The sequence below is a fragment of the Pogona vitticeps genome, chromosome 2 (assembly GCF_051106095.1).
Source record: "Pogona vitticeps strain Pit_001003342236 chromosome 2, PviZW2.1, whole genome shotgun sequence".
NCBI lineage: Eukaryota > Metazoa > Chordata > Lepidosauria > Squamata > Agamidae > Pogona > Pogona vitticeps.
Window position 1 is genome coordinate 161,907,050 of NC_135784.1, and position 23,507 is coordinate 161,930,556.

General features: G+C 45.2%; 1 long non-coding RNA gene across 1 annotated transcript; it reads left to right on the top strand.

Moving 5' to 3' along the window:
- Positions 1–289: 289 nt before the first annotated feature.
- Positions 290–5,109, top strand: LOC144586410 (uncharacterized). The gene is made up of 3 exons (XR_013541223.1): positions 290–1,889; positions 2,455–2,586; positions 3,951–5,109. It is a non-coding gene; the product is annotated as an uncharacterized LOC144586410 (long non-coding RNA).
- The last annotated feature ends 18,398 nt before the right edge of the window (positions 5,110–23,507 follow it).

Consider the following 23,507-nt stretch of genomic DNA (forward strand, 5'->3'; position numbering starts at 1 on the left):
AAAAGAGCCCAAGTTAAGTCCCTAAACATTAGCCAACCAGAAAAGAAGACAGGAAGATGGACAGTGAAAGGTCAGCCCCTGAGCTGTGTAGAGTTGTGTCAGAGGGACGAGAGCCCCCGTGATCCCTAACATGCCCAGCCTAGGAATGGTTGCCCAAAGTCCAACTCTGCACAGCTCTGGTTGCTATAGTTGCCACTGATGTCGAGTTAGAAGGGAGGGAAAAGGGAGTAAGACGAGGCCATCACACGGAAAGAGGGTGTCATCGCTTGTAGGGAGGTCACTAGGAACAAGGGGGTGGGTTTCGGCAGGAGAATCCTTGGGAAATGCTTGGGAATGTGAAAGGCAGCTCTGCAGTTCCAAAAAAGTGGGGAGAGGGCAAGACGGATCACATCCTGCAGCAGCTTGCTTGCCTCGTGGCCCAAAGTAGGCATGGGCCACGTCATCCCACAACTGTACCTCCTGTGGATCCTGGCCCTGGGATGTTTCCCCCGTCACATTCAAAACACACATGGGAAGTCATGGCTATAAGAGTCCCCACATCTGGGGGGGGATCTAGGGGGGCAAGTTATGTAGCACAGCACACACTAGCAAGGTCTTTGACACCTTTTCTGATTTGCGGAGCAGGCGACCCCCTACGTGCTGCAAAAGACAGAAATGCGCTTTCCCCACCCCAAAGGATCCCTCGCTCTGTCAACATTCTGTTTTTCCTGTGTGCTTCATTATAGGGGCTGATGCATCCAGGGAGGTCCTTAGGATACGGTGTCTGTAGGAATGGCCGGAGAGGATAGCCCCAATCAGCTGGAGTGGGGGAAAAATAGCCATCAGCATCTGTATGAGTCCCCCCTGTTCCCTCCCATTTGCCATGCACTAAACTTACCCAGCCCCCAGCCTCGGCTGTCAGGCCAGCTCTCCAGCCAAGGAAGCAGACTGGATGCCTCCAGCAACCGGGCATCATGAACCCATCCAGGCATAGTTCCATTCACATAGGTGAAAGTTCCCTGGGCATTACCAGAGGCTGGACTCCCCAAACCCCCTCCTCCGAAGGGGACCAAATGCTCTTTGCTTCAGGCATCACCACACTATAGCCTGCCTGTTTTCGGAGGGACCCTTGTCTCCCTGGTGCCAGCACTGGGGGAATTCAAAAGCATTTAAAACTCAGACCCGCTCCCTGACTCAGATATGCCTAGTTTTGGTACCAGGAAAGCTGCCACTCTAACCATCTTTCAGAAAACAGAGCAGAAGAAAGACCAGAGAGTTTCTTGGAGTAAAACAGCAGTTTATTTTGAGCTCAAAAATCACAAAGAGTCACAAATGCATTTTGTATGAATTCAAGTATACCTACATGTTTAGCTCACTTATAGCTAATAGCTACCTGTTTATATATTTTGGATGTCTTATTCACTTCACAGCTACAAAAAGAGTGGAGAAGAGAGAAAGAAGGCTCAGGCAATGAAGGAGCCATCCTGGCTGTGAAGAATGCTATCTATAGGCCTTAAAACTGGGGAGGGTTTTTGGCTTCCCTTGGTATGCTAATTAGGCACACCTGGTGACCTCTAGGACTTGTTCAGCTTCCTTTATTTCAGGTGGGCCCTTTTGATGGCCTTGCCTTTGCCTCCCACCCATTGGGGGCATTCCTAGCTGGACCAATAAAAGGGCCTTTGACTCTCTCTACATGCAAGGCTTAGTCTGAGCTGTAGGTGGCAGCAGAGCAGTTCTCTCTCTCCCTCTCTCTCTCTCTCTCTAGCCATGCCTTCCCTGGTTCTCAGGGTTGAGGAAGTTGTCTCTGTCTGTCTGTCCCACACCCGTTGCCGAGCAACCCTCTGGCATCCCCCGGCCTGGCGTGCTCTGGCGGAAGGGGCATCGGCAGCTGGCTTGGCAAGGTGATGCAGGTAGGTCGCTGCGTCTGGCGGGAGAGGGTTGTGACCCTTTGGACCGAGGGCTGGGCTCCTGGCCCCAGTCAGTGCAGGTTCTTGTTTCATTACCCTAGCGTCGGAGCAGTCCGCAGTTTGCCAAAGACCGGGAGTGGGGAGGGGGGTGGAAGAAAATGCCATCCCAGGGGCTGCCTTGTTGCCTGCCACCTCTTTCTGTCTGTCTCTCTTTTGCCCTTCCAAGGTCCCAGCTTGCTTGTGGGGGGGCGTTGGGGGCGGGAGTCACCCTTGTAGAGTCTCTTCTAAACTGATCATTTCTGCAGGGCTTTTTGATCTTAAGTGTCTGGAGGGGATCAAACCCCTTCATCTAAGGTATGATAAGGAAAAGATTGCCCAGTTTTTGACTGCTTTCCTTTTCAGTTTTAGGCATTAAGAGGTACATTTTCCCCCCATTTCATATTGTCCATATGAAGCAATATATGAAGATATATCTTGTTATGTTATGAGTGTACTTATTGTTTTGCATGTTATCTCTTGTCAGCTGCTGCATTATCGTTTTGGTTTATTTGGTGTGCATTTTTTTCAGACTTTTGAAATATGTTTGTGCACTGATTGTTGAATGAGCATAATGAGTTACAAGGAAGAAACATGGCAGAAACGGGATGCCGAATGCTGGTTGAAATGAAAACTCTTGACTGGAAACTGTTGAATAAGTCAGGTAAACCTTAGGAGGAAGTATTTCTTTTCTTCTTCATTTTAAAGAAACTTCTTTAAGGCACGTAGAGATGACCAACATTTTTTTAAAAAAAATTCTGGGCCTTGTTTTATTAATCTTCTGAAAAAGCAATGGAAAAATGCAGATCCATCTCTTCAACATATCAAATTAGCAGCCTATATATATATATCAGGGAAAGCAATCAAATATATCAAAATCAGTAGTGGGGAAAGCATCATTAAAACAGTGGCAGAGATACATTGTTTTTGCACAGTACATCATTAAAAGCTAGTTGGAATTGGACTGTCTTCACAGTCTGTCCCGGAGCTATTAAGGGATGTGTATCGCAAGGCCTTATCCCTGTATAGGAAACCAGATGTGCCTGCCAAATGCCTCTCTAAGAGTGCAAGTGACGTTTCAGGTTCAGAGAAAGGATGCATCTGAGCCGTCTTTACAGGGGAAGCGCTGGCCTCTGCTGCCAGTTTATGTACACAGGGACAGAGTGGAGGTACGGAGTTGAAGGGCTGTAGTAAGTCCAATACCTGTATTGTGAAGTGCTGCGCGGGTGCAGGAGAATTTATTTTTGTAGTTTATCTTTCCAGCATTTCTGTGAATGCTGATTGTTTCCTTCCCTCTAATTTAACAATGTAAAATACTTTAATGTAAAGTATAAATTCTTGTTACAATTAGTTCCATAGAGATAATGAAACATTAAAAAATAGAAGGTTTACCCAGGATTGGACAACGTTATGACATTGTAAATCCTTTTTTGAAAGTTCTCCACCTAATGTTGCTTAAAACCAAATGGGAACTGTAACACAGTGGTTGAGAACATGGTTATGAATAGGTGAAAACTCATGTTCATTCATGTAAGGATCAAAGACTAGGAGAGCGTACACGGCATCACTTAGGTTACTTCAGATTCAAAAACAAATAAAAGCAGAAGTTGAAAAGGGAGTGAGAGAGTGTCAGGAATTAAGATCAAAGCATACAGTTGATTCAGGATTGTCAACTGGCCAAAACAAAGGTGCGATTTCCCACATTTACAGTATTTTCATCTGACAGTTTTTTCCTTGTGTTAAAGAAGAAAGATCTTGTGTGCCAGATTTTAAATTTCTATTCTACATATCTCATTCTAATATTCTTGACAGATTTTTCATGGATGGAAATGTCAGGGTTCTAGTGCCTTCAATGTGTTTTTCTGCTTAGAGCTGTGTTGCCAAATGCGAACTCGAACAATTCAGGTGTGTTGCCTTGAATGCTTCTGTGAACATACAGCAGAAATATTTCAGTGCAAAAGTACTTATTCCTGGGGGAAAAAATCAGTGTTCTGACCATTGCAATTTTGTGTTCTTTTCTCCCTGCAGCATGTCGGAGATGTGCACTTTGTATTAGAAAGCTCAGTGAGCCATCAAGTGCAAGGACGTGAATTCTTGGTTGAAAGAACTGGAGTGACTGTTCTATATGCCAAATGGCTTCTGCATCACCTGAAAGGTCTCATGCCTGAGAGACATCCTAGACTATAATGATCACGAAACAAAGACTAAAGGTTTAGGTGATCACAGAACAAAAAGAAAGCAATTAACTTTAGAGAGAAGCAAGAAGTCAGTCAACATGTAGATGTCCGCCAGCGGAATTCCTTAGGCAAGGCCCTGAGAACTCCTTTTTATGAACCTTAACAAGCTTACAGATTGTTGACAGAATTCAGATAGGACACTAGTTACCTCATGGCCACTCAGGATTGGCCGGAGAAATCCTTTGAAGTTATGCACTAACTCTAAGGGGAAAAAGGCAGAATGAGTGAGTCTCACACACACACACACACCCATCAGGAGGCGCTCTCACTGTGCCAGGACAGTGTACTCTGCACTGAAGAACAGATATCGGCTAGTGACCTGGAGGGGAGCGTTCCCACACTAGACCAAATGGAAGTGCTATATTTGCCAAACCTGAACTTGAAACACAGTCCAGCCATTTTTTTTCTTTTAACCTGTGGCCAACAACCATTGGCAAAATGAGAGAAAAATACCTCCTAATGAGAGACGTCAGTTGGCACGCTTGATAGCAAAAGAAAAAACAAGGGAGAGAACACAGCTGGCATCAGGAAGGGATGTGTGTTGGGGAGGAAATGACCTGAGAGGGGATAGACAGACGGTGCGGCAAGCACGGAATGGCAGAACTTGCTTGGGGTGGGGGGAGAGAACTAGGCTTGTGAGGGCCGCAAATGTGGCAACAGATTGTATCTGCCCAGGAAACCATAGTATGTCCCCTGCTTTGCCCACAAGGGAGTTCAATGCCTTTAAGAAGGATGACCCAGGAAGAGACAGGTGGGCTTTGACAGCGCTGCAAGGATTGCTCCCATCATCCTTGCTGAGGACTGAACACCCGCTACAGAAGGGTCTTTTGGGTGAGGGAGTGTCTCATGTGAGTGGGAAGTATGGGAGACTTCTCTTGGTACCTTTTGTCTTATACCCGGTCTCTTATGTCTCATCAATAAATGTTACATGAATAGTGCTTAACCCGAAATTACTGGTCTGTGGTCTTCTTGTCAGTAGCCTTGCTAGGGCCTGCCTCAATCAATCTATATTTGCGGTCTCTGACCCAATAAAATACATACATGTAATATTTAAAATAAATGGAAGCAATTGAAACATTTTGAGATAGCTAAAACAGCATAAGTTAATTAGATTACCCAGACATTGTTTTTATAACGGAGTTAGGCAGGGGTCAAAAATTTTCTTGCTGATTATTTTGGCAGAGAAGAGGAATTTGGCCACTGATTCGGTGGTTATCTTGTTTGTGTCGCTTGATAAATGCTTTATATACCAAATCAGAGTCCTACCTGGGAAGACATTCACTATAGGCTTGAGCAATTTGATAGGCTCATTTTGGTAAAGATTACACTCAAAGAGAATGTGTTTCAAAGCTTCAATTTTGCTTTCATTACAAGGACACAATCTTTTTTCAGAAGGGATGCTGGAATATCGCCCATCTAAAATTGTGGATTGGAGACAGTTAAATATAAACTCAAGGCGAGTCACCATTTGGGTCATACAGATGGCACTGTAGTTCACCTTAGGACATTCGATCATAACTAAGGGCAAAGATCTCTTTTCGATTCCCCCAATTAACTAGTGAAAAAAATGTGCACTGTTGTTTTAGCCTAATCTTGCATTCAAGTCCCCCATTATGAATAGCCGGGCTCTAGGGAATTTGGAGCTCAAGAGATTAATTCAATTTTAAGGGCGAATTCAATTTCAGAGACGTTCTCAGGATCCCACTCTTACTGTGATGGCAGAAGAGTCAAAGGCAACATGGCGGGAGCCAAAATTCCTGCATATTTCATCTGAAGACTAGTAAAGTGCTGGAACCTTAATACTTAGGAGGAGCATTTGGACTTTGACTAAAGAGGAAAACAGATAAACGGGGAAAAGTGATAATGCACCTTGTCCTGAACTACTTGGAAGAAGGACTGAATAGAAACAAAATGAATGTAAGCACTCTGGGAACCGAAACCAGTGAGAAAAGATGAAAGATAGAGCAGCAGACTCTGGCCAAGACCAACAACAGGTTTCTGGGAATCTCCTTCTCCACTGTAGACAGAACCCTTTTACTGGAAGGTTCCCCCCCCCCTTTGGTCACTCCTATTAAAAATGCACATGACAGATGTGTAATTTTGTGTAATACACATGTTCAGTGTGGGGAGGGAGACAGTGGACACGCTCCCCCCTGATTCCTATGTTTATTACCTTGATGTGCAGAGACGGGTGCATTGTGCTGCAGTGGTGCATGCTGTGTGCACCAATTCTGTAACAAACTACTTTGCAGATTAGCTTCCCCTTTGCAAAATTCCTTTGGAGGTACTAATTGGGTGCCATTTCCTTAAAAGCAAAAGCAAAGGAGCATCTAGAGCAGAGGTAGGGAAACGTGTGGGTTGCTCGACAGTGAACTCACCACGTGAAGGGCAATGTCGGCTGTTGGGAACTGTAATCCATGAATCCTTCGAGGGCTGTGCATTTCCCACCCGTGTACTAGATTCTGTGTGGCTTCCCTCTTTGCAGCTGAGAATGAGTGAAACCCCAAGGGTGGGGGTTGGGGAGAGGGGAGCAGAGGAGGGCGTCTTTGTGAGCCTCTTGGTCTGCCCTCCATATACCAGAGAGCTGGACTCTTTCCCAAAAGAGGTGGCACGATCGTTTTCAGTCATCTCTGCCACAAATGTATTTTGCTGCAAACATTCCTCTTCTGATGGAATTATACCACTCTAAAGGGAATGTTGTTCCAAGAGATTTTACAACCTTATTAACATTCCTGGTAAGAGTAAGCTATGGGAACCAGGAAGGCAGCCAGGAGGGTGGAATACAGAGCACGCCGTGTTGTGTTACAAAGTACGAAGTTGCACTGCAGTTCACTTCAAGGCTGAGAGGTTTGCTTCGGCTGCAGCGAATTTTCTGCAAGAAACAGTGCCAGCGTTGGCGGTCTATTGCCATTTTTAACAATACTGTAACTGTGTGCCATCAAGTCAGTTCTGACTTCTGGCGATGCTTTCCAGGATTTTCTAGGTAGGAAGTATTTACCAAAGAGTTTACCACTCCCTCCTTCTGGGGCACCCTGGGGCTGTGCAGCTTGCCCAAGGCTATGTAGGCTGGTTCTTCTGGGATGCTCCATAGGGAACTCAGCTTCCCAACCTCAGCAGGATCGGTAGCCGAGTACCTCACTCATGAGCTATCCAGCCAGCTCCTGCCCTATTTAGCATGTCTTTCTTGTAGTGCTGGATAGCTCAATGGTTTAGGTATTTGGCTGCAGAGCTGGAGGTTGAGAGATCGATTCCCCAGTTGTGCCTCCTTGACAGGGGCTGGACTTGAAGATCCATAGGGTCCCTTCCAGCTGTGCAGTTCTAAGATGATGTTTTAGAAGAGAAATTCAGTTATCCTGGTTGAGTGTGCAAATTGAAAGCAGGTTCCTTTGAGGCCTGATCAGGGTGCTGTTACCACTGAAATATTAAGCCAATAATCAATGATATACCGTTGTTCTCCTTGCCCAGTGGATGGTCTGGCAGTGGCTCAGTGGAATCAGGAACAGTGCTCCGGACACTGTAGAGAATAGACAAGATGGCATGCTGCCCTTTTGGCTGCGCAGGAGAGAAGGGAGGGGTAAGATGTGCAACTATGTGGGAGCAGGCAGTGTGAGTTCCCTGACCGATTCATGTCTGTGCTGAATTAACTCTTAGAAATATATACTTCAACATCTTCTGTGCGTGGCTAAACTGTTATGTGCTGAGGTTTTTGTAATCTCACTAAAATAAGAGGATGATCAGGAAAGTGACCTAGTTTTGTGGCAGACCTCAGAATATTCTCTTGAGCTGCCTATGACATTCGATGGGGGGAAAGGCCACACAGCTGGCTCAACCCTTCGCTCTAAACTGCCCTCCAGGGTGATCAGGAAAGCTGCCTCGTTGCCAGACTTTATTTCATCTCCCTTTCTGCTCAACCTCTATGTTAAATTGCTGGGAAAAGGTGACTGGCACCAGCATTGGATCTATTCTGAACAACTAGGATCTTGGTCTTTTCAAATAGTGTCTGGACAGCTGTGGCTGAACAGCGAAGGGCCAACAGCCTGCAACTGAATCCAGGCAATAGAACTCACTGAGCTGTTCAGCCACCGAGAGTTGGGATTGCCCGAGTCTCACTGTGAAGATAGCCAGCCAAGTAAAATGGAAAGTAGGTGGGGGCTCCATACCTATCTATAAAACAAGATCTATATCTCTTCCACCAGGAAATAAGTATGCACATAGGAAAGTAAGCACAGCCGAGCAAGCTCAATGTTCAGTCAGCCTATTCTCTAGGAGGAAAGTCCAGAGGGAAATTTCAGTAGCTGGAGTTGGGCCTCTGGACAAGGTTCCCTCCCCTCCATCCCACCACTAGAGGCCCCTGGTGAAATTTCCTCTTCACATGCCTATATCTTGTGTGGAATGTGATTCTTTCTTTCTTTCTTTCTTTCTCTCTTCTTTCTTTCTTTCTTTCTTTCTCTCTTTCTTTCTTTCTTTCTTTACTTCTTTACTTCTTTACTTCTTTCTTTACTTCTTTCTTTCTTTTTGCTTTCTTTAATTCTTTCTTTCTTTTTCCTTTCTTTTTTCTTTCTTTACCTCTTTCTTTCTTTCTTTCTTTCTTTCTTTCTTTCTTTCTTTCTTTCTTTCTTTCTTTCTTTACTTCTTTACTTCTTTACTTCTTTACTTCTTTACTTCTTTCTTTCTTTACTTCTTTCTTTTTCTTTACTTCTTTACTTCTTTCTTTACTTCTTTCTTTCTTTCTTTCTTTACTTCTTATCTGTATGTTGAACTGCGCCTGTGTAGAAATGCTTCTCCATGATTTTTTTTCCTTTTAAAGAGTCAAACTTCTCCTGGCACCAGCAGCCTAACAGTTGGATAAGCTAAGTATTCCCACACTCTTTGGGTAAGAAAGGAGATCAATCCACTGGTGTTTTACAAGGGATGAATGCCACCCTAAGCAAATTGGTTCCACGGAAAGAAATTTAGGCATTAGCTATTATGCATGGACAGGACAATGCGCCATGGAAGAGAGAAAGTATATAGTTAGCAGCCAAAGTTCTTAGGACAACTGCCTAAAATAAGTCAGTATTTCTATCCTTATATCGGAGGTACGTATGCAAGGATGATGCTAAGAGAATAGTAATTTTCTCAATTTATTTGAAGAAATGAGATTTGAAACTTGTCATTGCAAGCTCACACTGCTATAACACACTTGGATCTATTTTTACTCTGAAGTAAGTCTTACTGCATTTAGTGGGTCTTTGTGTGTTATGAGCCATTAAGTCAGAACTGAGTTAAAGCAACCCTAAAAGGCTTTCAAACTAAGTGAGATATTTAAGGACTGGTTTTACTAGTTACACATATACACCCAGTGAATTTCCATGGCTGTGCAGGGATTGAAACTCAGGTCTCCAGAGTGCTAAACAATCACTCATTCAGCTATACCCCACTGGGAATCTCACCTTTTCCTTATCTGAAGACAAACAGGGTTCTGACCAAATGCACAAGCATTCTTAGAGGACTCCATCCCTGTTCCATTAGGCGGCCAGCCTCTTCTCTCTCTCTCTCTCTCTCTCTCTGTCTCTCTCTCTCTCTCTCTCTCTCTCCTGCAGTGGGAACATGGATTCCCTTTCCATGGGGAAGGGAGATTCAAGGCTTCTCACTCTTGTGCCATGCACAAGTTGCCTGTGTCAAAGGTCTGCAATCTTGTCTGTCTTTTGGGCTAATCTGAATAGTGTTCCTCACCTTAATGACACCATCAAGATAGCAAACGGTCTCACCATTGTTAGTAAGAAAGTGTGGGACCCTCTTGGTGCCTGTGAAGATCTTGTACTTTGCCTTTTTTGGTGTGATTCGGTGAACAGCCAAGCATCCTTTTGTGTCATACAGAAGGTGCAGGTGATCAGTGGTTTTCTTGATGCTGATTACATTTATAAAGCCAGCAGAGTAGGTGATGTCCAGGTGGACTTAGCCATGATTCTCAATAAACCACTGTGTGATGCTCTTACTGACTTTCTCAGGGTATATCTGAGCCTGTTCCTGAGCAAAATGGTGAACAGAAGGCACTCCCTCACTTTGTGGGAACCTGTGTTATGGCTAGGGTGCCATGGCTGTGCTCTGCCAGGAAGGGCCACCATTTCCACTCCAGGGTGGATAGTGGTTCTCACTTGGATGTAATTTTGCATTAGCAAAAAGTAAAGCGTGCTGCTTATAGACCGCCCCGTAGTGCTTCAAGCACACTCTGCTTACAATTCTGCAGGCTACACATTGCCCCCCCCCCCCTCAGCTGGGTACTCATTTTGCCGACCTTGGAAGGATAAAAGGTTGAGTCAACCTTGAGCCGGCTACATGGGATTGAACCCTGGGTTGTGAGCACAGTTTTAGCTGCAGTACGGCAGTTTAACCACTGTGCCATGAGGCTCAGTGCATTAGGGTGCAAGTCTATCTACTGTCCCAGCTTCTGCAGCAGAAAGTTGCAACAAACCACCAGAATACACTGCATGTTTCCAGGTGAACATTACTTGGAGAGGATAGATGGCTCAGTGAGTTAAATATTTGGCTGAAATGTCAGAGGTTCTGAGTTCAGTTCTCCAGTGTGTGTCCGAGGAAAAGAGCCAACCTCTTTAGTCCTGAACAAACTGCACTGTCTCAGGGTACCATCAGAAGAAGAAAATGTAGACCACTTCAAGAGTATACCTACAAATCCCTGGCTAGAGTTGCTATAAGTTGGAATTAAATTGATGGCAGACAATGATTATTATTGTACATAATGAGCTCCAGGGCTTGTTTATTTTACTTATTTTTACTTGATTTACTTTTCTGTACTGCAGTAGCTGGAGGCTAAATTTAGACTCTTGAAATGGTATCATGCTTCAGACTTGAATTAAATAAAAAATTTAGTTATGCTTACAAAACGGGAGCATTCCCAGAAAGCATTCGGTACAAGGCAAATTTGCTTTAAATAATATTGTCCATTCTGAGAGAAATACAAGTGTGTCTGCTTCTTCGTTTTTCAGCAGTTTATAAGAACATAAGAAGAGCCCTGCTGGATCAGGCCAAGGGCCCATCTAGTCCAGCTTCCTGTATCTCACAGTGGCCCCACCAGATAACTCTGGGAGCACACAACACAACTAGATACCTGTCTCCTGATACCCCTTCCCTGCATCTGGCTTTTAGAAGTACCTTCCTTTTAAGCCCGCAGATTATAAATCCCCATCGTGGCTTGTAGCCTGTAATGGACTCCAGGAATCTATCCAGTCTCCTCTTAAAGGCATCCAGATAGATAATATCCAATGGTTCGCCCACATCCACAAGCCTGACCTTTTCAAAGAATTCTAAAAGGTTTGTGAGGCAAAACTTACCCTTAGAGAAGCCATGCTGGTTTTCCCTCAGCAAGGCTTGTTCTTCTATGTGTTTTAAGATTTTACCTTGGATGAGGCTTTCCACCGTCTTCCCTGGAACAGACGTTAGGCTAACCGGCCTGTAGTTTCCCGGGTCCCCCCTCCTTCCCTGTTTAAAGATTGGTGTGACATCTGGCACTGTGACTGTTTTAAGGGACAAGGTGTATATTTTAGTTGAGAGATCAGGATCTTGATTTCTCAGTTCCTTAGTAACCCTTGGGTGGCTGCCATCTGGGCCCAGTAACTTATTGATCTTCCGTTTATCAATTAGGTCTAAAACATTGTCTCTTTTAACCTGTATAATGATTATGTATTATGATATGAATAAAAATGTGCTGTAGAACAGAAAAGACAGAACTGGATTTTTTTTCAGTCCTTGTGAGAAGTATGACACTCAGAATAACAGTATGCTGCCTGAAAACCAGGACGCTTGTTTCTTTTCCTTGCTTATTTATTCTATGACTGAAATCCTGTTGCACCATTAAACAAAAGATGTAGCCTTTGGAACTGAATGCTTGTAAATTAAGAAATCTCTGTGGATGTATCGGTTGCATGCCAGTTTGTGCAACGCAGAATCAGGTCCATGGAGATTTCTTAACATATAGCAGTTTACTTTCAGAAGTTATATCCTTTGCATATCTGCAGATTCCCTGCTCTGCATTTACAGGTACATTATTCCCAGTGCAGCAACAGCAAAAATCTTTTGACTTGCATATTGTGGGCTTATTGTGATGTTTTCCACGTAGCTCCATTTCATGTTGCCCTCCCATGCCTGATTGTTTTTGCTTTATTATTTGGGTTGTGTTTCTCTTGTCTGGTTTTGTTATGGCCCAAACCAACCAGCCAAACCAACCAATTATTCCTATTGTGCTGATGTGACACAACCAAGCAGAATTACTGGCAAAAGTGGCAACAGAGGTAGGACAGGATCAGCAGTGCAGACAGTCCTGTTTTGATTTTCCGTCTGCTATGTCTTGCACATTCTTTTGCTTATCGGTCCAAACTTCTGTTGTCCGCTCCCACCTTACAAGCAAGCAGGTTTGGATCTGTGGATGGAGAAATGAAGCTTGGTCGTTCCGTATCATTATAACCCAAAGACTCTCCAGATTAGTCGAGGACAACAAAAGGGAGAAAGCATGAGGATTTACAAGCTCACAATATCTGGTATCACCTGATTTGTCACAGACGGTTTCCTTGCAATTTGCTGGTCATGGCTGTGGCATATCTGGAATGTTGTTGGCATAACCAACCTTGCATCAAATATGAGAGACCAGGGCTGGGGACCCTTTAGCCCTCCACATACTTTGCATTACAAATGTCTATTATCATTTATCATTAGACATGCCGTAAGAACTACTGGGAACTGCATTGCATAATACCTGGCCACATGCTGGCCACATGACTACAGAAACTGTCTGTGAACAAACACTGACTCTACAGCTTGTAAACGGAGATGAGCATCGCGCCCTAGAGTCGGACACGACTGGACTAATTCTCAAGGGGAGCCTTTACCGTTTAACTTTAACTTTAATTTATGCTGCCTTTCTCCTAGGTCTGGGACTGAAAGCAGCTCACAGTTTAATAAATACACTAAAATAAAATATGGGCTAATTCAGAGAGGTATTGTTTGATGTGCTTCAGGAGCAAATGGTTTGCTCTTTTTTCTGGCAACCACATCATGTAACTGCTAGAGTGAACCAATTTGCCCCTACAACCCCCCAACGTGCACAGTTTTATATACTTGCCAGGGGCTTCTACATTTCCGGTGCAGGTTTGTGCAACTCTAGTTTAGTCTGTTCCCCGTGTGTGTAATTGCTGGGAATGCACTGAAATTTAGCCTTGCAGCCTCCATAGTCAGTGTCAAAGTCCAATATTGTCAAACGGCTTTTAAAATAAGCTGCTTCAAGATATTGGCAAATTATTATTATTATCATCATCCTCATCCTCTGATAGATCATCACTGATGCACTGTATCACTTAGATTAAATTTTAAAATATATATATATTTTGCTCTGTGCATAATGCCAATCAAGAAACTGCCCATGGTCATAGTTTTGATCATCATTTCACAGAAATTTAAAGTAATTTTAAAGTTTAATTTAAGTGATTCAGCGTGCCAGTGATAGTCTAGCAGAGACAACAACAACAATAGTAATATTACTAATAATAACAACAACAATAGTAATATTACTAATAACAACAACAACGATGATGATGATGATACTACTACTACTACTACTACTACTACTACTACTACTACTACTACTACTAATAATAATAATAATAATAATAATAATAATAATAATAATAATAATAATAATAATAATAATAATAATAGGATTTTGTAGAAAATAAAATCTTCCTTCTCCTCCACAACAGTTCCATGACAAATTATTCCCTAATTCTGAGACCTTAACTATGCAGCCAGAATGGGGTGGAATATTGACTTCCTTTTCAACTGCTCCAGTGTCACCCCACCCCTCACTGGGCAAGCCATGGTGCTGGCAAGCTGCTTTGTTCTTTCTCCCTTACTCTTCCCATCATCTGGGTTGTGCTTGCTCTTTCTGAGCACGTGGAAGGGCAGGGAGTCTGTGGTTATGTGAGTATAAAATCCAAAATATTTAAGCAGACTACCCACGAATGGAGCAGCCTGTTTATCTAAACCAATATTTTACAGTCATTGCAGTAGTTTTGACTGACTACCATAGGCTAGAATCAACTTAAGTTAAATATATACACAAAACAGGGCAACCTGACAGCTGCTCCAAAGAGGTTTCTGCAATCTGAACAGTGAGTGCAAAAAAGCTATTCATAAAAAAGATGCTTCTGTTTAGTAATGGCAAGGGTTTGTTGGTTATTCTGGCTTGTGCAGTTCGCTGCCAATTAGAGTACTCCAGCAGAAGTTAAAAAGTTACTTTTAAGAAGAATGAGTGTAGTTACAGGATACAGCCAAGCAACAGAAGGATAGTGCTTTGGGGCACCGGTTCACCAATATATATATAGACACAGAGAGAGTATATTCCTAACAGTGTTTTTATTGCATGCCACTGAGTCACTTCTGACTTAATGTTTTATATGAAAATAGAGCTTAAGTTGTAGGCATGCACTTTCACCTGAAATACAGGAGCATAATTTTTTTAGAGTAAAAATTGTTTTGAAAGTGAAAAAGAACAATGAGAATGTGTTGAATTCATTCTAAAAATATAATGGGTTATAGCCTTAAAATAAGGCACAATAAAACAGCAGAAAACAGAAATATATCTCTTATAGCATTGAAGTTTTAAAATGTAAAGACATGTAAAGTTTATACACACAGAGACACTTTGCGCTAAGCATTTTTAGACACACAGAAAAGCACTTCTAAATAAAGCTCACCTATTTACTTTTTTCAGTTTAAGTGAAATCCAAACTTACATCACAAACCTCTGCTAGTAAACAGCCATAGAAATATATGTGCACCATTTACCCATCAGATATCAGTATTTACTGTTTTCAAGGGAAGGATTCATCTGAATATATGAAGAGGTTTTCACTGTCGCCTCTCTTCATGCCATGGAAGACAATTTACCCATGTTGACCAAAGCTTTCCTCTTTAGACGGTCACTCCAGATACAAGGAGACCAACAAGGGCTAGAAGTCTCACCTTCCTCGGACATTCAGTTTAACCCTTTTCTGAACAGCTGGATGGGGCAGTTATGACTGAGCTACATTTCAGATTTCTCTACAGTATATGAACTGACAACCTATGTCCTCTATTGCAGTGATGTCTAACCTTTTCCAAACCGTGGACTGTTTGGGGGGACGGGGCACCTGTGGGGGTGGGTGGGCCATCTGTGCAGTGGGTGTGCGTGCATGCGGGGGGGCAGGAGATCTGTTTCCACCGCCCGATCCTGACAAGGCCACAGCCCAGTTACGAGGCCAAGGAAGGGGGGGTTGGGGACCCTTGCTCTGTTGGCTCAATAATGGCAAACGGAAGGAGGGACCAGACAAGCAACAAACATCCAGTAGTAATTCCCTGCAAAGAGCAGCACCTCTCTTCAATATAAGAAAACAAAATCTCAGAACCACAAGGAAGGGAAAATTCAGGAACCGAAGTAGCACCAGAAAATGACAGAGTGGTTCCCTAATTCATCGGTCAGCCATAGGAGTTAAGGAAGTTACAAGGGCATTATCTTCCCCCTGTCTAGCATTCACAACAAGTCCAGGGATAGGTTTTTATAGATAAGCTGTCGTTAAAGCCGGAAGCACATCAGGATGGGAGAGATGTGGCCAAGGCAGTCTTTCTGGCTGAGATAACAGGCTGGAAAGGAATCCCATGCTTAAGTCTGGAAGACTGACCAGAAAACAAAACAAGATCGTTTGCAGACTTTGAGAGGGGAGAGAAGCTTCAGGAGTGAGACTCTGAGACAACCAGCCCTTAAGAATGTTTCTCTCCTTTCAGTTTCTGCTTCTGCCCCAAGTCATAGAGATCAGGAACACGGAGAGCTTCAGGAGGACTCCTAGCTTGGGAGAACAGCTCATGAGTTACATTCAGGAGATCAGAGGCTCAAAGGAAGGATGGAACCCCCCTGTAGATAACAATGGGGGAAATAACAGACACTCTGACAAGTAACATGGGCACAAACCCCGGAGGGCTTTGTATGTGATTGTCAGAACCTTGAACCTAATCCAGAACGTGATGGGCAACCAATGGAGGCGAGCTAGACCTGGAGTGGTCAAATTTACTTGGAGCAACCATCATTCTGGCTGCCGCATTCTAGACCTGCTGAAGTCTCCAGATCAGGTTCAAGGGAAGCCCCACATAAGGGCATTGCAGCAGTCGATGTGGGAGATAACCGGGGAATGCACCAAAGTCCTGAAGGAGTCCTTCTCTAGATAGGGGCAACATTGGGTGATTAGCCTAAGCTGGTTAAAGGCTGATCTGGACATGGCTGCAATCTGGGACTCCCAAGAGAGAGCCAGGTCCAGAAGAACACCCAACTTACGCACTTGGTCTCTAAACTGGAGGTGAGTACCATCCAGCCTAAGGACCATACCCCCAACCTATCAGAGGTCTCCCCAAGGAACAAAATCTCTGGTTTGTCTGGGTTCAGTTTGAGCCTGGGTCCATTCCAGTACTGCGAGCAGGCAACGCTCCAGCTTCCAGGCAGCATCCACTGCAGAGGTGTTAACAGAGATATAGAGTCGTGTGCCATCAGCATACTGGTGACGCCTTACTCCAAAACTCCTGATGACCTCTCACAATGGCTTAACATAGATGTTAAACAGCACTGGGGATAGTGCCGATCCCTGAAGATCCCCACACTGAAGGGACGAAAGTACTGACAGCTCCTCCCCTAGCTGAACTTTCTGGACATGGTCCTCGAGGAATGATCGGAGCCAGCTGAACGCTAAGCCCCCAATCCCAACCTTGGAGAACCTGTTCAGGAGGATACTGTGGTTAATGGCATCAAAAGCCACTGAGAGATCTAGGAGTACCAACAGGGTGCCTCTGCCCCGTCACTTTGCCTCTTCCTTTAAAAGGTCATCCTGCAGAGTGACCCATGTCATCTCAGTAGCCCATTGTGGCCTGAATCCAGACTGGAATGGGTCAAGGCAGTCCTGCTCCTCCAGGTATGACTGCAGCTGATTGGCCACCACCCTCTCTATCACCTTGCCCAGGAATGGTATCGGATGGAAATTGTTAAGATTGCCCAACGCTAACTGGGGGCATCTGATGATGGGTTGGATGATGGTTTGTTTTAAGCGAGAGGGAAGCATTCTCTCCCTCAGTGATGAATTAATAATGTTCATGACCAATCAGTCATAGCCTCCTTTGTGGCTCTGATCAGCCACACCGGGCAAGGATCCAGTGAGGAGGAGGTAGGTCTACAGCTAGCCATCACCAGGGAGGCTTCCTCCTTTACTGCAGGGTCAAACTGAACTAACTGGGCAATGGGAGATGGAGCAGCAATGGTCACTCCCCGGATCAGCTAAACTGCTGGTAGAGTCAAGGTCAGCACGAATGGCATCCATTCTTGTTCTAAAAAAGGCTGCACACTGATCACTGGTGAACTCCAAATGAGGCCCTGAATGGCCAGAACTGGTAAGGTCATGGGCCACCCAGAATAATTCCGCTTGTTGGTTCACAGCCTCACCCGTTCCTCTGGATGTTTAAAGTCTTTCTTGCCTGTTTGAGGACATTAGCATAATTATTGGCCATCGTTTTGACTGCCATCCTATTTTGTGCAGTGATCTCTTCTCCACCTGCTCTCTCTCTACCCATCTCCTTGATAACTTCATAGCTCACAGCCCCTCTTTATACCAAGGATCAGTGTGAGCTCTAGAGCGGAGAGGGCGTTTGGGGGCGATCATGTCAGCCACCTGGGTCATCTCCAGGTACCATCTATCGACCTGGGCTTCGACCGGGTTGTCTATCCGGTTGGCCAGAAGCCCCCCCCCCTGAGCCTCTTGGAACAGTTCCCGGTCAAGAAGCCTACGAGGGTGGACCATTTTCACAGGTCTGTTCCCCCCTCCGGAGGGGGGGTTGCGATTGACAGGTTGAATCTGAGTAGGAAGTGATCTCTCCATGAGAGAGGGCGGGAGTTCACAGTGCCTACCCTCAGGTCAATCTCCACCTTTGCCTTCGAGAACACCAGGGTGTGGCCAGCTGAATGTTCAGGGCAGGTGACATGTCAGGATACGTTCATGGCCGTCATGGCATCTATGAACTCCACGAACGGGCCAGATAGTTCTGGTTCAGCGTGGATGTTGAAATTCCCAGCTATAAATAATCTGGGTGACCTCAACATTGCAACCAAAATGAATTTGGCCAACTCTGGCAGGGATACTGCTGGGTCACGGGGAGAACGGTACACCAGCACCATTCCAGATCTATCCCTGTGCCCCACAGTCATGTGCAAACACTCTAGACCCGGACTCGAAAGGGAGACGGTCCTACTGGAATGTATAGAGTCCCCCCCCCCCATCCATCCAGTCTGCCTGGATGCACAGTATAACCTGGTATTACAGAGTGAACCAATCCAGCATCCAGGAATTAAAATGAAGCTAGTTTGTAACTATGTGGTGCTGGAGATGAAGGTCTGTTGGAGGTGACCTTTGCATGAGGATGTGCATGTTGCAAATGGTTCCCTGAAGATGTATCTGAAGAATGGGGCCACAGTCCGCAGGAGCCTGTGCCAAATGGGCACTATTGGCCTTTTACAACGCCACAAGATTCTTTGTTTTGTTTTCGATGCAGCAGAGAATCACAGCTACTGCTCAGGATCTGCAAGAAAGTCCCTCTTGCCACCTGTGGAACGTGGAAGGATGTTTTGTGGTTCCTGTCATCTGTGGGGAAGATGCACCAGAATAAATGAGGACTGGTAGTTTCCTAAGCACTGGCTGTACTATCATTGAAAAGCTGTTGTGTCAGACAAATATAAGGCATGAATCCTGTTGAACTTGCAGTCTCAGCTCCTTGTTGTGCAGCGAGAGATGAAGCATTTGAAAGAAGTGGAATTGCATTTGCAGAAGGAAATGCCAGGGGATCCCTTTGTGCAAATGCTTAAAAAATCCCAAACCGCTTGTGCTACAGGCATCCTCTCTGCTGGGACAGCTCAGTGGTTGAGGTCCCTGCCTGTGAAGCCAGAATTTTGGAGTTCAGTTCCTCGCTGTGCCACCTTGACAGGAGCTGGACCGGATGATCCACAGGGTCCCTTCCTGCTCTGCAGTTCTAAGACAATGATGATGGTCAGTGGTTTACCATAGCCTTGAAGGCACCATAGGACTCCTGAGTCTTTCTGCTGCAATTAACTAATGCAGTACCTTTGCAGATGATGTTTTAGTCTGTTGAAAGAGAAGCACACAAAGGAGTGAGTCGTGCTCCTTAAAGACCCAACAGATAATAATTTTACATTTCTTCCCAGCATATTTTGAGTAATTGGGATTTGAGTTTTCTTAACGCCAAACAGAAGAGAAGCCAATGGGATACTAAGCTACTAAGGGGCACTCATGGGCTGCATACTCAGAAAGGGTTTCCTCCACCAAATCTTTTAAAAAGAAAGCAAATGAGCTGAGCTCCCAGTTTGCAAAACTACATGACAGTGTACATTCTGCCCTCTGGTGGGCATTACTGGAATTGCTGGCAGGGTGTCAAAGGGAAAAAGAAAAGCCTTTGAATGCCAAGATTTCTATTAAAATAAATGCTAGTGCATAAGGATCCTGCTGCATTCAAGTCCAGACATAAAAGGTAAAACAAAGGGAATTAGATCCTGGTATCTTTGTTGAGCTTGGTGGTGCCAGTTAGTCAGTCATGACTTGAGTTTGGTTGGATTAATTGGAAAGTATGTGAGAACAATTTTAGTGTATGTTCATCTCTGTCTTTTGCTCTTGGATAGATTTTCACCATAAAAAGAGGTATCAGACTGGGGATTTGATGGGGTTAGGGGGTAGGGCTTTGTTTGTTCCCTTTTAAGAGCTGTCCTGCACCTTTTTTGAAATATTGTTGGGGCACGTCTTCTGTTTGGCACAATTCAGTGGGATTCAAAAGTAGTTGTGTGACAGTTCTTGAAGGCCAGTGAAGGCTCATCAGCAACCTTTCAAGGTGAGGCAAATGCTATGCTCCAGCTCCCCACCACACCGCGACTGTGCTGCGCCTCGAGGGCTGGTGTTGCCACTGCTGCGGCTCCAATGTTTACTTCTTCCACCTTTTGCTGAACTCCCAGCAATGAGCCAAGGAAGGGACAAGAACAGCTGACAGGTGAGGACCCTTGGCTAGGAAGCTGTGAGTGACTCTGCGCCTCCCTGATTCGCGGTGAAGAGGAGAGCGCCAGGAGCAGCGAAAAGGGACAGCAAGTCACTCCGGCACCAAGGCTGGTTTCCAGTCTTTGTCAGTGGTTGGGAAGCGGAGAGCGGCTATGTGACCACATTCTGCTGAAAGAATCGATCAAGGGTCCTTTGCAGTTCAGTAAGGAGGAGTGTGTTAAATGTCATGTCCTTCCTCCCCTCGACTTTGTCAGACCCTTTGCAGTCCAGTTTACCCTACACCAAATGTGCAATGTAACAGGGATACCTTTCAAAACAGACACACACACACACACACACACACACACACACACACACACACACACACACACACACACACACACACACACACACACACACACACACACACACACACACAAACAAATATCCCTAATTCTCTTTCTGCTCCTGTGAGTGTTGCAGCTGGGCCCAAAGGGAATCGGGGAAAACAGAGGTGTTGCATTTCATCATCTGTGTTGGTCAAACAATCTTGGGGCTTTGACCCTTTAAGCCCTGGCTCCGCTATGCCACTATGTCCTGAGTCCCTAAACAAGTTATAATGAGCACTTGTCCAAAAGCACTATCGATCAAAAGCAGATTAATGAATTGCCAGCCTTTCAATGTTATGTTAAAAGTTTGTGCTTTGAATGGAAACACAAAAATCTACTTTTCCTGTCTCTTGTGCCACGCACATATTAAAAGCAACGACGTGTGGTAAAAATGAGAGAAGATAGAACGTACTCCTATGGTCTTCTGAGGGGATCCTGTGGGTAACGAGGAAAGTTCCCTACAGAATTTCTCTCTTGACTGGCTGCCACTGGATAGCTCTGGCACCCGGGGTGTTCCAGTCGTGCAAACGATGGGCAAGTCTGACACTTGTTTCTTCTCTTGTGTTTGAAGTGATTCAATCTCATGCTGTTTCCAATGTGTTTATGTACGAATCTGTGGATTTGGGCAAGTTCTAGTCAAACAGGAATGGAACATGTTTCCTAACAACCTGGAGCGGACAGGTTCAACAGGAGGGGGAAAGAGGGCCAGGTTCTTGCTGCTCGCCATGTAACTATTAAAACTGAGCATCCTGCCAGGAAGGAAAGAGGCGGCTACCCTAATTCAGATCCATGAGTATGAATTAATGCAGGGGCATTCAAAGTCAGAGGAAGGCTGTCGCGATCCACCAAATCCAAAGCCTTCTTGGTTACACACATGCACTCATCCTGGCCCCAGAGCCCCATGATTGACACTGAGACTTTCCCTCTCATTGAAACCCACAGGATGAGAGGGAGACTTGCTGGCAACTAAGAGGATGGACCTGATATTTTCATTAAAGTGCATCTGGAAGTTATTCATGATCGCTGCCCCACTGTCCATATCATGTGGTCAGACCTCCTTGACACGAAGGAGTGGCAAGGGGCATGAGATCCAAGGATAAGTAGATATTGCAAGGCAAAACGTTGCATTGGTATGTTGTTGGACTGATGGCATGCTGGGTTTGTCACTGGATTAAACACCCAGACATTTCTTTTCAGGAGTCACACTTCTACCGGGCTGACGGGGATCCACTTATCAGACTTGGGGCAGGAAATATGGTTGGGTGACATCAACTGAGACATAGCAAATGGATTGCAGCTGCAGTTCTCTGGCGGGAGCTGAATAGGGCTCAGCTCTTGTGGAGGTTTGGGACATTGGGGTCGGATCTGGATGGCTTAAGGGTGAAGATAGGCGTCTATTAACCCAGAACAGTTAACACACCTCCCTGTACCCAGGGGTGGGGGGAGAATTATGGTAGGGGCAGGATCTGGTCCAGCTTGGGGGCCCGCAAGCCCAACATCTGCCCCAGGTTTGTGAGAATTACAGAGTGGCATACACCCGTGTGGTTTCCAGAAGATGGCTACTTCTGTTGGAAGCTTCAGCAGCTGCTGAAGTGAAGAGTGGTGGGCGGCAGGTGGCCCCCGGGCTTCTCGATGCACCAGATCCAATCCCCCCAGTGCTGGCCAGGGAATGCTGCTGTAAACAATCAAGTTGTGGCCTTTCATCTAAAGAATTGTGTGTATTGTCTTCCTTTGTAGTTTTTAGAGCCCTGGGGAGAGCCCGCTGAATGATAGGCCAGCAACTACACAATTAATCACAAAATTAATTGATTAATTATTTCTTAAATGATGATATATCCTATATATTTAATTCATTTCCTCAATGTCTAAACTAAAACCCAGAGCAGACTGGCCACAACTCTGACCTTGAAGACACCAGCCTTCCCTGAAATGCCACTGTGAGGGATAAACTACGAGGCTGGCTCTATCCTTCCTCTACTTCCTCTACTCCAAAGTGTGTAAGTTCTCTTCTCTAACATCTGTCTGCCTCGCATCCTGCCTCGTATCCTAACAGGTAGAGACTTCAACCCCCAGAAATCCTGACCAGCAGGGGTGGTGGTGAAGGCTTCTGGAAGTTGTAGTCCAAGAATATCTGGAGGCCCAAGGTTGGGGACCACTGTCCTAACAGGTAGGGCCTATAATCTGTCTGCCTCGTATCCTAACAGGTAGAGCCATCCAGGAATGCAGCTGCAAGACACAAACACCCCGAAGCCTGGGGCTTCCAGCTTCTAGAAAAGAAAACCCAGGTAAGTGAAGGGGGAGAAGCCATGAAATGTCAGTCTTGCCTTTCTCATGAGAGTACTTCTCACTAGCAACAAATAAGACTTGACTTCTTCTCCTGCCTGTGTCTTCTAGGGCTGAAGTGAAGTTGTTGTGATTAAGCTGAGACTCTGCATGCACACAATAGACTTCAGAGAGACTCCAAAGCCAATGAGCCAGGGCAGTCCATACCCCCATGGTGCCCTCTTTAGCTACCTCCCAACAGCACCGCCATTTCCAGTGCTCTACGACTTCAAAAGAAGCAATGGCCTGCTGTCCTCTCCTTTCCATACTAGGCTAGGGCTTTGACTGTTGTCCCCCCATCTCTCTTTTTTACACAGGTAGCTGTGCTACGGGTGCAGCTCCCGAACCACTCTGCCCTGTGTGACCACAGCCATTTCACTAAGCACTGCCTGAGCCTTGCACCTGGACACTGGCAATGGTATGGCCAGACAGCTATGGGTCAGGTGCAGCACAGCTACACGAAGGCTCTCTGCACATGTCTCTCTGCTGTCTGTCTCTCTGTCTGTCTTCTCTTTGTCGAAGATACAAGGGTGTTTCTGAGGC